Raw genomic sequence first — 16,874 nt, forward strand, 5'->3', positions numbered from 1 at the left:
TACTATTTATAATGTTCATTGTATGTTCATCTTTGCATTTTGTCAAGTTTTTAGTATATTAAAATAGTTATAATTTCAGTGTATTAAAATAATAGCTTGCTTTACATAATAGATATTATTTCCATCTGTATGTTTTTTAAAGATTTTATTTATTTATTTATTCATGAGAGACACACAGAGAGAGAGGCAGAGACACAGGCAGAGACACAGGCAGAGGGAGAAGCAGGCTCCATGCAGGTAGCCTGGTGTGGGACTCGATCCCAGGATTCCAGGATCACAGCTTGAGCTGAAGGCAGATGCTCAACCACTGAGCCACCCAGGTGTCCCTCCATGTGTATGTTTAACTGAATGAAAACGAATTAGGATGAAGATGACTATAAAGGGTAATGGAACTCTATTTTAAGCAAGTCTTGGAAACACTCCTGTCTCTTCCATTGTCCAACATTATAAAAGATACAAAGTTCTAATTTAACTTTTTATTTTGCAATAATTGTAAATTAGCATGAAAGTCTAAGAAATAATTCAAAGGTATCACATATATTCTATACATAATTCTCTAGATGATAAGCTTTTGCAAAACTATAGTATAAATTCATCCTTCTAGAACTTCTGGCAAACTAAATTTAACAATACCTTAAAAGGATCATATCCCATGATCAAGGGGCATTTTATTCCAGGGATGCAAGCATGTTTCAACATCCACAAATCAATTAATATGATATACCACATTAACAAAATGAAGGACTAAAATTAAATAATCATATAAACATCTGCAAAAAAGCATTTGACAAAACATAATATCCCTTCATGATAAAAAAAAACTTTTGCCATTGTGGCTATAGAGAGAACATAACAAAATAAAGGCCATATATGATAAGCCCATAGTCAATGGTGAAAAACTGAAAAGGTTTTTCTCTAAGATCAGGAACTAGACGTAAAGCCTACTATCACCACTTTTATTCAACACGGTACTAGTGAAAGTCCTAGCTGAAGCAATCATGCAGGAAAAATATATAAAAGACATCCAAATTAGAAAGGAAGAAATAAAACATTGTATTTGCAGATGACATATAGAAAAAAATCCTAAAGACTCCACTAAAAATCAAACTGTTAGAATTAATCAGTGAATTCAGTAATGTTGCAAGATACAAAATTAATACCCAAACTTTTCTTCTTCTGGTGAGGAGTTTTAATATCTACTCTTTTAGCAACTTTCAAAACACACAAGACAGTATTGTTAACTATAGTCATCATGCTATGCATTACAACTATAGAAATTATTTATCTTATAACTGGAAGTTCACACTTTTTTAAAAAACTTTTTTAAGATTGATTTATTTATTCATGAGAGACACAGAGAGGCAGAGACACAGGCAGAAGGAGAAGCAGGCTCCTCAAAGAAAGCCTGATGCCGGACTCGATCCTGGATCCCAGTATCACGCCCTGAGCCGAAGGCAGATGCACAACCACTGAGCCACCCAGCCATCCCGGAAGTTTATACCTTTTAACCACATTTACTCATTTTGCTTACTCCCTCAACCTTGCCAACTCTGGCAACCACCTACCCAATCTTAGTATCTATATGGTTATTTCATTTCTTCTTCCTGTTCTTCTTTTTCCTCTCCTGTTCCTCCTCCTCAACCTCCTCCCTCTTTTCCTCCTTCTTCCTCTTCTTCTTCTACTCATTCCATATATAAGTGAGATCATACAGTATTTGTCTTCATCTGACTTCTTTCACTTAGAATAACACCCTCAAGGTCCATCCATGTTGTTGCCAATAGCAGGATTCCTTATTTTTTATGGGTGAATAATCATATCTATATACCATTTAATTATACCAATATACCATTTAATTAATCATATCTATATACCATTTAATTATACCAATATACCGTTTTATTAATCCATTCATTTGTCACTGGACACTGAGGTTGTTTCTTTGTCTTGGATATTGTGTAAAATGCTGCAATGTCCATGGGGGTGAAAATATCTTTTTGATATAGTGATCTTGTTGCCTTCAGATAAATATTTGTAGGTAAAATTGCTGGATTATATGGTAGAACTATAAAATAGTTCTATTTTATTTTGTTTGAGAAACTTCTATACTAATTTCCATAGTGACTGTACCAATTTACATTCCCCAACAACAGTACACAGTGGTTCCCTTTTCTCCATATCATCACTAATACTTGTTAGTTCTTGTCTTTTTAATAATAATTATTCTAGGATAGAGAAGGTGTGATATACATATACAATGGAATATTACTCAAGCATCAAAAAGAAAGAAATCTTGCCATTTGCAGTGACATGGTTGGAACTTGAGCGTATTATGCTAAGCAGAATAAATCAGTCAGAGAAAGACAAATGTATTATTTCACTCATGTATAATTTAAGATACAAAACATGAACATAGGGGAAAGGAAGGAAAAATAAGATAAGACAAAATCAGAGAGGGAGATAAACCATAAGAGACTCTTAACTATAGGAAACAAACTGAGGGTTGCTGGAAGGAAGGGGAGTGGAGGATGGAGTAACTGGGTGATGGGCATTAAGGAAGGCACTTGATAGGGATGCCTGAGTGGCTCAGTAGTTGAGCATCAGCCTTCAGCTCAGGGTGTGGTCCTGGGATCTGAGATCAAGTCCTGCATTGGGCTCCCTGCGAGGTGCCTGCTTCTCCCTCTGCCTATGTCTCAGCTTCTCTCTGTGTCTCCCATGAATAAATAAAAATAAAAATAATCTTTAAAAAAAGTGTTGCACTTTAAAAAAAAAAGAAAGTCACTTGATGGAAATGAGCACTGGGTGTTATATACAACTGATGAATCACTGAACTCTTCCTCTGAAACTAATAATACACTAAATATTAATTACATTGATTTTAAACGTAAAAAACAAGTTATTCTAACAGATGTGAGGTGATACCTTATCATGGTCTTGATTCCTCCTGATGATAAATGATATTGAGCACCTTTTCATGTATCCATTGGCCATTTGTATGTCTTATTTGGAAAAATGTCTATTCAGATCCTCTACCCACTTTTTAACCTGACAGCTTTATTCTATTGATTTGCAGGAGTTATTTATATATTTTGGATATTAGCCACTTATCAAATATGTGATCTTAAAATATTTTTTCTGAGGTTGCCTTTTCATTTTGTTGATGGTTTCCTTTGCTGTACAGAAGCTTTTTAGCTTGATATATTTCTACTCGATCAGTTTCACTATTAGTGTCAAATCCAAAAACTATCACCAAGACTGCTGTCAAGGAGCTAACTCCCTATATTTTCTTCTAGGAATTGTATAGTTTCAGGTCTTATATTAAAGTTATTCCATTACAAGTTGATTTTTGTGTATAGTGTAAGATAGTGGTCCAGTTTTATGCTTTTGCATGTGACTGTCCAGTTTTCCCAGTATTGTTTATTGAAGAGAATGTCCTTCATCCATTGTATATTCTTGGCTCCTTTGTTGTAAGTTAATTCACCATATATATGTAAGTTTATTTCTGGGCTCTCTATTCTGTTTTATTGGTCTATGTGTCTTTGTTTTTATCAGTGCCACATTGTTTTATTATAGCTTTCTCATTTGTAATATAGTTTGAAACCAAGAAGTGTGATGCCTCCGGCTTTGTTTTTTCTCAGTATTTCTTGGACTATGAAGGTTATTTTGTGGTTTGATACAAATTTTAGGATCGCTCATTCTATTTCTTTTTTAACCAAGAAAAGAATGTTGTTTATATATATATTTTTAGGTTATACATGCTTACAAGTCTTTTTAAAGTTTTTATTTATATTCCAGGTAGTTAACATGCAGTGTAATATTAGTTACAGGTGTACAATATACTCATTCATCACTTCCATACAATACCCAGTGCTCATCACAAGTGCACTCCTTAATCCCCATCACCTGTTTAAACCATCTCCCCACTCACTTTCCTTCTGCTAACCATCGGTTTGCTTTCTATAGTTTTGTTCTCTATAACTAACAATCGATTTGTCTCTATAGTTTGTTCTCTATGTCTGTTTCTTGGTTTTTCACTCTCTCTTTTTCCTCATTGCTCATTTGGCTTCTTTCTTAAATTCTGCATATGAGTGAAATTGTATGGTATTTGTCTTTTTTTTAATTTTTTATTTATTTATGATAGTCACAGAGAGACAGAGAGAGAGAGAGAGGCAGAGACACAGGCAGAGGGAGAAGCAGGCTCCATGCACCGGGAGCCCGATGTGGGATTCGATCCCGGGTCTCCAGGATCGTGCCCTGGGCCAAAGGCAGGCACCAAACCGCTGCACCACCCAGGGATCCCCTGTATGGTATTTGTCTTGCTCTGACTTACTTCTTTAACTTAGCATTATACTCTCTAACTCCATACATGTCATTGCAAATGGCAAGATTCCATTTTTTATGGTTGAATATTCCAGTGTGTGTGTGTGTGTGTGTGTGTGTGTGTGTGTGTAACATTTTCTTTATCCATTCACCAATAAATGGACACTTAAGCTGTTTTCATAATTTGCTTATTGTAGATAATGCTGCTATAAACATCACGGTGCATGTATCCCTTTAGGATAGCATCTTTGTATTCTCCTGGTAGTGTGAATGCTAAGTCATAGGATAGTTCTATTTTAAACTTTTTGAGGAATCTCCATACTGTTTTTCACAGTGGCTGCACCAGTTTGCATTCTCACCAACAGTGCATGGGGTTCTTTTTCTTATACATCCTCACCAACAATTGTTTCTTGTGTTTTTTGATTTTAGCTCTTGTGAGAGATGTGAGGAGATATCTTACTGTAGTTTTGATTTGTATTTCCCTGACGAGGAGTGATGTTGAGGATCTTTCATTTGTCTGTTTGCCACTTGTATGTATTCTTTTTTTTAAAATAAATTTATTTTTTATTGGTGTTCAATTTACCAACATACAGAATAATACCCAGTGCTCATCCCATCAAGTGCCCCCCTCAGTGCCCGTCACCCATTCACCCCACCCCCCGTCCTCCCCCACTTCCACCACCCCTAGTTCGTTTCCCAGAGTTAGGAGTCTTTATGTTTTGTCTCCCTTTCTGATATTTCCCACACATTTCTTCCCCCTTCCCTTAAATTCCCTTTCACTATTATTTATATTCCCCAAATGAATGAGAACATATAATGCTTGTCCTTCTCCGACTGACTTACTTCACTCAGCATAATACCCTCCAGTTCCATCCACGTTGAAGCAAATGGTGGGTATTTGTCGTTTCTAATGGCTGAGTAATATTCCATTGTATACATAAACCACATCTTCTTTATCCATTCATCTTTCGATGGACACTGAGGCTCCTTCCACAGTTTGGCTATTGTGGACATTGCTGCTATAAACATTGGGGTGCAGGTGTCCCAGCGTTTCATTGCATCTGTATCTTTGGGGTAAATCCCCAACAGTGCAATTGCTGGGTCGTAGGGCAGGTCTATTTTTAACTCTTTGAGGAACCTCCACACAGTTTTCCAGAGTGGCTGTACCAGTTCACATTCCCACCAACAGGGTAAGAGGGTTCCCTTTTCTCTGCATCCTTTCCAACATTTGTCGTTTCCTGCCTTGTTAATTTGCCCCATTCTCACTGGTGTGAGGTGGTATCTCTTTTTTTTTTTTTTTTTTTTTTTGAGGAGGTATCTCATTGTGGTTTTGATATGTATTTCCCTGATGGCAAGTGATGCAGAGCATTTTCTCATGTGCATGTTGGCCATGTCTATGTCTTCCTCTGTGAGATTTCTCTTCATATCTTTTGCCCATTTCATGATTGGATTGTTTGTTTCTTTGCTGTTGAGTTTAATAAGTTCTTTATAGATCTTGGAAACTAGCCCTTTATCTGATACGTCATTTGCAAATATCTTCTCCCATTCTGTAGGTTGTCTTTTAGTTTTGTTGACTGTATCCTTTGCTGTGCAAAAGCTTCTTATCTTGATGAAATCCCAATAGTTCATTTTTGCTTTTGTTTCTTTTGCCTTCGTGGATGTATCTTGCAAGAAGTTACTGTGGCCAAGTTCAAAAAGGGTGTTGCCTGTTTTCTCCTCTAGGATTTTGATGGACTCTTGTCTCACGTTTAGATCTTTCTTCCATTTTGAGTTTATCTTTGTGTATGGTGAAAGAGAGTGGTCTAGTTTCATTCTTCTGCATGTGGATGTCCAATTTTCCCAGCACCATTTATTGTCTTTCTTCCAATGGATAGTCTTTCCTCCTTTATCGAATATTAGTTGGCCATAAAGTTCAGGGTCCACTTCTGGGTTCTCTATTCTGTTCCATTGATCTATGTGTCTGTTTTTGTGCCAGTACCACACTGTCTTGATGACCACAGCTTTGTAGTACAACCTGAAATCTGGCATTGTGATGTCCCCAGCTATGGTTTTCTTTTTTAAAATTCCCCTGGCTATTCGGGGTCTTTTCTGATTCCACACAAATCTTAAAAGCCTCCACCCCAAGATTGCTAGAACTCATACAGCAATTTGGTAGCGTGGCAGGATACAAAATCAATGCCCAGAAATCAGTGGCATTTCTATACACTAACAATGAGACTGAAGAAACAGAAATTAAGGAGTCAATCCCATTTACAATTGCACCCAAAAGCATAAGATACCTAAAAATAAACCTAACCAAAGATGTAAAGGATCTATACCCTAAAAACTATAGAACACTTCTGAAAGGAATTGAGGAAGACACAAAGAGATGGAAAAATATTCCATGCTCATGGATTGGCAGAATTAATATTGTGAAAATGTCAATGTTCCCCAGGGCAATTTACACGTTTAATGCAATCCCTATCAAAATACCACTTGTATGTATTCTTTGGAAAAGTTTCTGTTTATGTCTTCTGCTCATTTTTATTGGATTATTTGGTTTTTGGTGTTGAGTTTTATAAACGATTTATATATTTTGGATACTAAGCTTTTATTGTATATGACATTTGACAATATCTTCTTCCATTCAGTAGATTGCCTTTTAGTTTTGTTGATTGTTTCCCTCACTTTGCAGAAGCTTTTTATTTTGATGTAGTCCCAGTAGTTTATTTTTGCTTTTATTTCCCTTGCCTCAGGAGACATATCTAGAAAAATGTTGCTGTGGCCAATGTCAGAGAGATTACTGCCTATGCACTCTTTAAAGATTTTTAGAGATTTAGGTCTCATATTTAGGTCTTTGATTCATTTGAGTTTATTTTTGTGTATGGTGAAAGAATGTGGCCCAGTTTCATTCTTTTGCATATAGCTGTCCAGTTTTCCCAATACTGTTTGTTAAAGAGACTTTTTCCCACTAGATATTGTTTCCTCCTTTGTCAAAGATTGAGATTGCAAAGATTCCATTGATCTATTTTCTTTTTTTTTTTAGTATGATCTGTCTATTTTCATATCAGAACTATAATGTTTTAATTACTATTGCTTTGTGGTATCACTTGAAACTTGGAATTGTAAAACCCCCAGCTTTGTTTTTTTTTTTCAAGATTGCTTTGGCTATCAGAAGTCTTTTGTGGTTCCTTACCAATTTTAGAATTGTTTTTTTTTAGTTCTGTGAATATTCTTTAATTTCTTTCTTTCTTCCTTCCTCTCTTTCTTTCTTTTCTTTCTTTCTCTTTCTTTTGTGTTCAATAATTTAATGTGTACAACACTTGTGTATAAAAAGGTGGGTATAGCACTTTGTGGATGTTCATTCTATTTTTATGAAAAACAATGCCATTGGAATAAATTCTATTTGGTTATTGTGTGAATTTGCTATTTTGTTTTGTTTTGTTTTAATATTAGAGCTCTTTCCATTTTATTTATTTATTTTCTTTTTTCTTAAATTTAAATTCAATTTGCCAACATATAGTAGTACATCATTATTTTCCAATGTAGTTTTTAATATTTCGTAAGTTGGGTATAACACTCGGTGCTTATCACTTCACATGTCCTTTTTAATGCCCGTCACCCAGTTACTCCATCCCCCCACTCACCTCCCCTTCAGTAACCCTCAGTTTGGTATTTTTAAAAATAGATTTCCATTCAAATTTGTGAAGAGTAGAGGACTGTACTTTTATTTTTTCTTTGCTTTTGTTTTTATTTGTCTTTGTCTGATTTTGGTCTTGGAATTAATACTAGCCTTATAAAATGAATTGGTAAGATTTCCCTCCTCTTCTGTGTTTGGGAAGATATTATATCAAACTTACATTTTTTTTCTTTAAATATATGATAGATTTCTCCAATAAAAACATCTGAACAGGAAGGTTTCATTTTCATTAAATTTTCAATTAGTTTATTTTATGGTTATGGAACTCTTCAGTTGGTCTGTTTCATTTCAGTTGAGTTTTGTTATTTTGTGGCTTTGGTAGAATCATTCCATTTATTCTGTATTGTTGAATTTGTAAGCATAATGTTTGTAGTATTCTCTTACCATTTTTTAAATGCCTGTGAGTTCTGTAATGATATTCTTTATTCTCTCCCCCTCTCTTTGTCTGTGATATTGAGATAGATATATATTATAAATATGTGATAATATAAATATATAATACACACCTATCTACAAATATATATTTATATATAAAGATATATATAGATATAGATGTATATATAGATATATATTAAATATAGATATAGATATAGATACAGATATATTCCCAGTCTGGATAAAATCTTATCAACTTTACTTGTCTTTTCAAAAATAAGCTATAAGGATTTGGGGTGCACCTGGGTGGCTCAGTTGGTTGAGTGTCTGCTTTCACCTCAGGTCATGATTCTCAGGTTACTGGGATCAAGCCCAGTGTTGGGCTCTCTGCTCAACTCTCTGCTCAGTGGGGAGTCAGCCTCTGCCTCTCCTCCCACTCATACTGTCTCTTTTAAATGACTAAATAAAATATTTTTTAAAAGTAAGGTTTTGGTTTCATTGTTTTTCTCTATACTTTTTCTGTTTCCAATTTCATTGATTTACAATCCAGTCATATTATCATATTATTATGTTCCTACTGCTTTGAGTTTATTTTGCTTTTCTTTTTTCAGAGTTTTAGGATGGAAGCCTAAGTTATTGATTTGGGGACTTTTTCTAATAGAAGCATTTATTGCTAAAGAAATTCCTTCTCAGCACTGCTTTAGCACTATACCACAAAATTTGTTATGATTTTCCTATTCACTCAATTTTTCAGATTTTTGGATTTCCCTTGACATTCTTTCTTGATCACTCAATTTTTCAGATTTTCGGATTTCCCTTGACCCTCTTTCTTGATCAGTGGATTATTTAGATGTGTGCTGTTTAATGTCCAAATGACGAGATTTTCCTGTTATTGATTTCTAGTTTGATCCCACTGTGGTCAGAGAATATACTTGGGGTAGTCTAAATGGTTTTATTTTTTTTCCTTAAGATTTGCTTATGGCCCAAGATATGGTCTATCTTTGTAAATGTCCCATGGATACTTGAAGAAAGGATAATGTGCTTCTTTTGGGCAGTGTGTTCTAAATATCAATTAGATCCTGTTGGCTAATTGTGTTATTTAATTTTTCTATACCCTTGCTGATTTTCTGTCTAGTAGTTCTACCAATTTCTGAGAGTAAAGTGAGGAAATACCTAACTATTGTTATGTATTTTTCTGTTTCTCATTTCAGCTTTTCCAAGTTTTCCTTCACATATTTGGCAGCTCTGTGGATTTTTGCATACACATTTAGATTGCTATATCCTCTTGGTGAATTAACCCTTTTATAAGTACATAATGTCTCTTTTTTCTATGGTCATTTTCCTAGTTCTGAAATCTATTTTATGTGATATTAACATAGCCACTCCTGCTTTTTTTAATGTTTGTAATGTTTTTTGCTACTATTCTATGTCCCTGTATTTTAAGTGATTATTTTGTAGATAGCAAATTACTGGATCATGTTTGCAATCCATTCTGCCACATCAGTCTTTTGATTGATGTATTTTATCTATTTATCCTAAATATAATTATTGATATATTTTGGCCTTTTTTTGGCTTTCCATTTGATCCCTCTATTTTTTGTTTCCCTGTCCTCTTTTCTTGGCTTTTGTGGGTTTCTTAAATATAGATAGATAGATAGATAGATAGATAGATGATAGATAGATAGATAGATATAAATAGAGAAATCCATTGATTTGTCTGCTGTTTTTATATGTATCTCTTTTTATAATTTTGTTAGTAGATTTTCTAGGTATTTCATTATATGTACATAACAGAGTCTACTGGTATCATTTAATCAGTTCAAGTGCAATACAGAAATCTTACTACCCTTTACATCCTTTTACCCTTTTATGGTTATAAAAAATAATCTTAAGTATTTTTTCTACATACATATAGAAACACATCAAACAGCCTTATCATTTTTGCTTCAACTATCAAACATAATTTAGAAAACTCAAGAAGAGAAGTAAAGTATATTGAATTTACCCATATCTTTGTTTACTATGTAATTTTCCCTACCTTTGATTTTTATTAATTTAAATTCAGTCATCGTTAGTTTCAGATGTAGAGTTCAGTAATTCATCAGTTGCATATAACACCCAGTGCTCATCTTTCTTTTATCATTTACTTTCTGTATAAGAACTTCTTTTTGCCATTCTTTTTTTTAATAATAAATTTATTTTTTTAGTGGTGTTCAATTTGCCAACATACAGAATAACACCCAGTGATCATCCCGTCAAGTGCCCGCCTCAGTGCCCGTCATCCATTCACCCCCACTCCCCCGCCCTCCTCCCCTTCCACCACCCCTAGTTCGTTTCCCAGAGTTAGGAGTCTTCATGTCCTTTTGCCATTCTTATAGGGCAGATATGCTGATGAACAGTATCCTGTTTTCCTCCATCTGAGAGTGTCTTAATTTTCCTCCATTCCTGATTTTTTTTTTTTAACGATATAGGATTCTGGCTTCATATTTCTTTTATTTCAGCACTTGAAAAATGATATGCCACTTCTTTCTATCCTCCATGATTTCTGATGAAAAATTCAGTGTCATTAAGTTGTTTTTCCTTACAGGTAAAATAACTTTTCTTTCTTAGTACTTTGGAGCATTTGGGGGAGGGGGACTAGTTTTCAGATATTTGACTATGATGAGTTTTGGTGTGGATTTCTTTGGGTTTAATCTTATATGGTATAATTTCACCTTCTTTTTAAATTTAAATTCAATTTAGTTAACATAGAGTGTATTATTAGTTTTCAGAGGTAGAATTTAGTGATTCATCAGTTGCAAATAACACCCGATGCTCATTCCATCAAAAGCCCTCCTTAATTCTCATCACCCAATTAACACATTCCCCACTACCACCCCTCCAGCAACCCACAGTTTGTTTCCTGTAGTTAAGAGTCTCTTATGGTTTTCCTCCCTATTTCTCATTTTATTTTTAGAAATAAAATAAGATAAAATAAATTTCTCTTATATGTAGCTTTATGTCCTTTGTTATATTTGGGGGATTTTCAAGCAACATTTTTTCAAATACCTTTAAGTTCTACTTTTTTTCTCTTCTCCTATGGGATACTAATAAGAAAAATGTTATGTTTTCTGTTAGGGTCCTATATGTCCTTGAGACTTTTTTTTTCATTTTTAAAGTCTGTTTACTTTCTATTGTTCAGATAGAGTAATTTCTATCATTTTATCTTCAATTTCAGTGATTATTGCTTCTGCCCTTTCCACTCTGCTCTATAACCCATTCACTGAGTTTTAAATTTTGGCTATTGTATTTTTCATCTCTTCTTTAAATTACCATTTTTCTGAGACATATACTTCACTACTGACAGTTTCTGTTTTCTTCTTTTTTTCTTGAATATTTTCATAATTCTTCACTGAAGTATTTTTAGGATGGCTGACTTAAAATCTTTGCAAGATAATATTAACATTTATGTATGTTGGTGTTGGTATGTATTGATTGTCTTTTTTTATTCATGTTGAGATCTTCTTGGTTCTAAGTCTGAAAATAACTTTTAACAAATATTTTATTTATTATTCTAGAGAAGAGGAAGGGGTAGGGTGGGAGAGAGTGCAGAGCCCCATGTGGGGCTTGATCTTATGACCCTGAGATCATGACTTAATCCAATACCAAGAGTTGGATGCTTAAATGACTGAGACACCGAGGCACCCCTGAAAATAACTTTGGTTAAAACTCGGACATTTGTGGTTTTATGTTACAAGATTCTGGATTGTATTTAAACTTTGTGTTTTATTTAGCTTTCTTTCACACTACTCTAACAGGGAATGATAGGATACCTCCTTGTTACTGCCAGTTCAGGGTAGAAGTTCAAGTTTTCCACTTGGCCTTCATTCACACTTGGTGGGAACTTCTCATTACTGCTGGCTGGGATTGGGGGTCCAACTCTCCATTAAGCCTCAATTTAATATCTCACTGGCTGGGAGAGTCAAGAGTGTCTCATTACTACTCATCTGGTGACCTCCACTATGGTGGTTGTGACAGTTCCAATTCTCCATTAGATCTCCAGTAGTACCATGGAAGTGAGGATGGAAAGAGGTAACTTGGTACTCCTGGCTAGGAGCAGAAATCCAAATACCTCATGTGGTCTTCACTGACACCAAGGGAGGGGACCTGTTATCACCATGTGGGTATGAAAGTCCTGGATCCTTACTCTGACTTGTCTGAAACCACCACGGTTGTAGAGAGGGAGTCTGAGCTTCTGTTACAGCCTGCTGAAGGGGTAAGTCTAGATTCATCCCCTGCTTTTGTTAGTGGGGTTGGGGTTGGGGCAGAGTTTTCCTGTGATGTTTGACTGGAGAAGAACAATTACGTCTAAAAATTGATGTTATGTTAGCATTCTCCTTCCCAGTCCCCTTGGCTAGAGTGAGCAGGATTTTCTTGGGACTCTTTTTGTGTGCATAGTTTGAATTTTCTATGTTGCCACCTTTTCCAGCACCCAGTCAGAGATATATCAGGGAAAAGAAAAACACATGAAACTCACCATGATGCTGTTCCTCAGGATCTGGGATCCATAACTCCTCTTTCTTATTTTTTCCACCTTTAAAATTATTCTTATTTCTATTTTGTGCATAATGTCCAGGATTTTAGTTTTACTTACCAGGAAGAGTAGAGAAATGTATGTCTATATCGCCTTCTCAGAAGTAAAAATCCAGTAAATGATTTTAGGCTTAATTTTTTAAAAATGCTTAATAGAAAGATCTGGGGAAAATGACACGGGATGAAAAAACTATTTTGTACTTAAAATGTCAAGATAAAAATATACAAATAAATAAGTATACCAATTATATAGCCCTGTTTGCTATTTTCATGAAATTGTTTTGACCATGGTTAATTTAACGTCTTCATCCATATTCTTCTCATCTTGAGGAAGACAGGACTGCCAACTCTTCTCTAAAGATAAACAATCAAAAAAAAAGATAAACAATCAGAAACAACTGAGAATAAGGCAAATCTTTTAATCACATACATGAGGTAGTACTTCTCCATAGCAAGACCTTCATTACCATCACACACACTTCAAGTCATCTTTGCCTACATTTGGACTTTCATTTTTGACCCTCACAAAACATCAGACTAAGACCATATCTCACCTCCTCAATGCTGTCTGGCTCAACACTCAACAATACCAAGATGTAGCTACTGAACTTCTGGTTTGTGTTTTAAGCACTGGGTAGAATATGTAAGAATTGAGATAGAAACTAGATGAGAACTAAACACTTCTACAAAAGAAATGAGCAATACTAAATGGATCCCAGGAATATCTCTAAGAGGAGAGATAAAATCCACTGAGTTCAGAAGTTTAGAGCAAAAAATAAAAACATTTGTGTCATGGTATGATGATTCTTTTGACTAAAATCTTCTCTTTAAAAAAATATTTTATTTATTTATTCATAACAGACACACAGAGAGAATCAAAGACATTGGCAAAAGGAGAAGCAGGCTCCGAATGGGAAACCTGATGCAGGGCTCAGTCCCAGGACCCTAGAATCATGACCTGAGCCAAAGGCAGATGCTCAACCACTGAGCAACCCTGGTGCCCCAACTAGAATCCTCTTAAATATGAAAGGAATGAGAAATTACAAAATTAGGCTAAAAATGTTAAATAAAGATTACAGATGGAAAGGAGTTAAAATAACATAAAAGATTAAAATGACTTGCAAAATGTCTAACAGATGTAATCTCAATAAGTAGAACATAAGTTGTAAAAATATAAACTATTGCTTCTCAACCAATTTGCAAAAATGATTTTTCTCAGAAAGATATATGCCAAAAGGCCAGAAACAACTAAAACTAAGTCAAAACCTCATTGCTTTCCATATACAAAGTATGCCTTTCCTATAGCAGGGCCCTCAGTGCCACTACAGACATCTCCAGTAACCCCTGCTGAGACTCAGGCACATATCATTGGCCATCACATCAAGGCACAACATAATCCCACAGTAAGATTTTTTACCATTCCTTGGAGCCATTTGATCAACTAATATACTGTGAAGAGGCAGTACTACTGAGTTTGTGGCAGAACAAGAGGCTCCAGACTTGAAATGACAATTTCAAATCTTCCCAAACCTAGTTGATACCCTTGCTGCAGAAGTCTTATAAATAACCATTTCCTTTCCTTTGCTTTCCTTTGTATATACTGTACTTTAGCACCAAGCTCCAGTAAGGAAAGGCCCAAAAAAGGAGATCAAGAAAGAGAATAGGAGGGGGCACCTGAGTGGCTCAGTCAATTAAGCAGCTACCTTCTGCTTCAGTCATGATTTCAGGGTCTTGGGATCCAGCATCTCATTGAGCTCCTTGCTTAGTGGATAGTCTGCTTCTCCCAATTATTCTCTGCCCCTTCCCCTGCTTGTGCATTCTATCTCTCTCAAATAAATACATAAATACATAAATACATAAATAAAATCATTTAAAAGAAAGAGAGAAGGGGATTAGGGGTGAGCAATAGATGGAGCAAGGATATAAAATATCCTTGCTGAAGTAGGGGAGCATTATGAAAGGAATGGTGAAAAGTGTGAGTGATTATATTTCACAGTGTGAAAGCAGGTTGCACTGGATATGTGGGTAGGCTTTCCATACAACAAGTTTGCTATAGTTATCCTCCATGTGACTACTGAACAATGGACAAAGAGTTTGTAGTGGAACTGCCTAAATAAACGCCCTCCAGAATCAGTCCATGTTGGTTGGTGAGGAGAGCCTAGGTCTGAAAGAATGCAGTCAAGAATCAGTCCAATAAGTAATGAGATTTTTCACAAAATATGGCAACATCCTTGGATGAGGAATTACTGAAAGTAAAAAATTAAGCTTCTGGCAAACAGGCCAACTGGAATTTATCCTTTGCCTGAAAAAACTCAAGTTCCTGCCACATTTATGACATATCCTACCCATACTAGCGTCATTATAGCTATTCCAGGCAGCTCCATATAGTTTCAAAGCCTAATCAGTATGCATTCTCTATTCATGCAGCTTTAATAAATTCTGCATAGGGGTCTTCACTATCATGCTCCACATCTTCATCATTGTCCTACTATGCCAAAAGGCCAACTCCACACTTAATTCTTTTAGAACTAGGCCCTGTACAACATACGTCTCTCCTATGAGGTTTTCAGCTCAAGGTCCAAGACTTGAGCTGTTCACATACTGGAGTAGGTCCTGGTCTAGGAGGGGGCCATACCAACACTAGCCAATTTTCCCATATGTCAGCCATAGCACATATACCAAGGCTTTCACCGCTCTACTTAAATTCTAATGATCTCACTGTAATATGGCATATAGATCAGTTCCAAAAATCTAAATTTTCTCAATATGGTACAGATCTTTCTTCACTTATAATCTAGGCCTGCCTGCTGTTGAAGCCCACACATAGACATAATGCACTGTTCCCTTACTCAATGAAATCATCACAGTTCATCCTCATCACAATTCAGGAAGCCATTTTGTATACATCAATGCATGCACCAGCCCAACCCCCTAGTTTGAAAGACCATCTGGTAGCCCTAATGTAAAGGAGATAAATCTTACATGTTCCTTCCTCTAGATGACACCCATTGTTCATAATGCTTTTTTGGGGATGGCCTTTCCCCCTTCCCTGGTCTGTTGATCCTGTAGTGCAGCACATAGTTCCTCCCTGGACTGGTCCACTACCCCAGTACTGGGATGCAGATATGACTTAAATCTGGGCTCACTGAGCAGGATGAGGATAACTACTGGAAGAGATTACCTGTACTTAGAAAATCTCATGCATATACCAGGAAATCTAGATATGTAGCCTAACATTTTTTTAGTTCATGTGGGTTTTCTGAAAAATGTGGTCAGGAAGTCAGTTTGTGAATGGGAAAGGCTTCAACTAGAAATAAGGCCTCAGGTTTATGGGCTGAGTGGTTTCTGCTGGAGAAAGGCAGCCATGTAGGACATTAAAGGTTCCCTGCCCACCCTAGAATCCTCACCATAGCTCCATAGTCATTGTTATAGTCCACACCCTAATCCTCACCTCTAAAGCTTCCATTGTTTATAGACCAAACGGGATATGGTATAAGGTCTTCAGTTTTGCTAACAGAAGTATGTGCTATGGAAAAGCATATTAAAAAAGAAAAGCATATTAAGGTTTGACACATATATTTTTACTAAAATGTGGATAAGATAGCCATGAAATACACAACTTTAAAATATCATTGTTTGACTGAAATGCAAATGGTAGAGTAGGGAACTCTAAAACACTATGTCTCCACTAAAAAAAAAAAAAGGTTAATCTGACAAAAATTTGTCAGACCCAATGTCTTCAGAACTCTAGAATCTAATTTAAAAATTACAACAACCAGAAGAGTGATTAAATTTCAGTAAGGGAACATAGTAGCATTTTATTTTATTTTTTTATTTCAAGATTTTTAAAAAATTCAAGTGAGTTCACATATTGTATAGTATACTTTCAGGGGTAGAATTTAGTGATTAATCAGTTGTATATAACATTTAG

Source organism: Canis aureus, chromosome X, assembly GCF_053574225.1.
Source record: "Canis aureus isolate CA01 chromosome X, VMU_Caureus_v.1.0, whole genome shotgun sequence".
Taxonomy (NCBI): Eukaryota; Metazoa; Chordata; class Mammalia; order Carnivora; family Canidae; genus Canis; species Canis aureus.